The 1,680-nt window shown below is 36.5% G+C and overlaps 1 pseudogene; it reads left to right on the top strand.

Moving 5' to 3' along the window:
• Window positions 1-478: 478 nt before the first annotated feature.
• LOC121439684 lies at window positions 479-1,392 on the top strand (annotated as a pseudogene).
• Window positions 1,393-1,680: the final 288 nt, after the last annotated feature.

A 1,680-nucleotide genomic window follows, 5' to 3' on the forward strand; every position in this document is an offset into this window, starting at 1 on the left:
ACATGAGACTGACTTACTTCATGCTTTTGGATTTCTTTTGTGAATATTTTCCAGATCACTGTAAGTTGTACTCAGTTGTAAAAATGTGAATAATATTCTATGTTCATCCCTACTGTTTAATGTATTAACTCTAAAACAAGGCAATGTAAATCAATAGGTTTAGATTTCTAACGCATGACCTATAAGTGAATAGCGGGCCCACAAACTGTGCATTCTGTGTAGGATGTGACTGTGAATGCCTTTATCATCTCTAGTATGCTACATACACAGGTAGATACATGGAGAAGTATATAGAAAGATGGGCTACGATATCCATTCCGGAACATCAAAAGTTAAACAAGTTAATCAAGAATAAGTAGGTAAAATAAAATGATGATATAAAAACATTGACCAGTGATTCACAAGTCTGATGTATACTCTATTATTTTTCAGATGTATGAAATATGCTTCTACTACAAGCTTAAGATGAGTACACTTTCCACGTATGTCCTCATTAAAGATTGTGCTTAATTTCCAAGCTGGGCTTGGAGTCCTGGCCAATATGTTTCTCCTTGTTTTCTATACTTTCATAGTCCTAAGCTACAGACCTAAGCCCACGGACATGATCTCCTGTCAACTGGCCTTCATCCATATAGTGCTAGTACTCACTAAAGGGGATATTTGGCTTAAAGAGATAGTTGAGTCACTGAACATGGACAATGACTTCAAATGTAAGACAACTTTTTACATAAGCAGGGTGATGAGAGGCCTCTCCATCTGCATCACCTGCCTCCTGAGTGTGTTCCAGGCTGTCACCATCAGTCCCAGTACATTTTGTTGAATAAATTTAAACATAAGCTAAAGAAATACATGATTTGTGCTTTCTTATTTATCTGGTTTTTCAACTTGACATTCTGTAGCAACCAGATTTTCTCTGTTGGTGCTTTTACCAATGTGAGTGAGGCCAAACAGATAAAGGTCAGTAAATCCTGTTCACTCTTCCCTTTGAACTACAACACTGGGGCACTGATTTTAGCAGTGACAATCTCTATAGATGTGTTTCTTCTAGGAGTTATGCTGGGCACTAGTGGATACATGGTGATTATCTTGTTCAGACATCAGAGGCAACACAAGCATCTTCACAGCCTCAATCACCCTAGAGCATCTCCTGAGAAAAGGGCTACCCAGACCATCTTGCTGCTGGTGGTTTTCTTTGTGGTGATGTACTCGGTGGACTTCATCATCTCATCTACTGCAGTCCTGTTATGGATGTATGACCCAGTCATCCTGAGTGTTCAGAAGTTTGTGATGAATGTCTATCCCACAATTACTCCTTTGGTACAAATCAGTTCTGATAGCAGAATAATTGATATACTGAAAAGCTTGCAGTCAAAGTGCCACCAGATTTTTTGAAAAGGATAATTTTTCTCATTTTTAATAAAAGGATTTATTTATTTTTATTTATGGGTATTGCATCAACATGTGTGTATATGTGAATTCCTGACACCCACAGAGGTCAGAAGAAGCTATTGGCCCCATTTGACTTGGATATAGAGATGGTTGTAAGACATAATTCTGGTTCACTTACAATTATATTTTTTCAAAATACAGATTTATTTCTTAAACTTTTAAATAGTTCAAGTAACAAATCAAGATTCCTTATATATTTAAATAAAATTTGTGATATTACTGTTGCCATAT

The sequence above is a fragment of the Microtus oregoni genome, unplaced genomic scaffold (genome assembly GCF_018167655.1).
Source record: "Microtus oregoni isolate MIOR12 unplaced genomic scaffold, Mior012 000062F_ref0000492, whole genome shotgun sequence".
Classification (NCBI taxonomy): Eukaryota; Metazoa; Chordata; class Mammalia; order Rodentia; family Cricetidae; genus Microtus; species Microtus oregoni.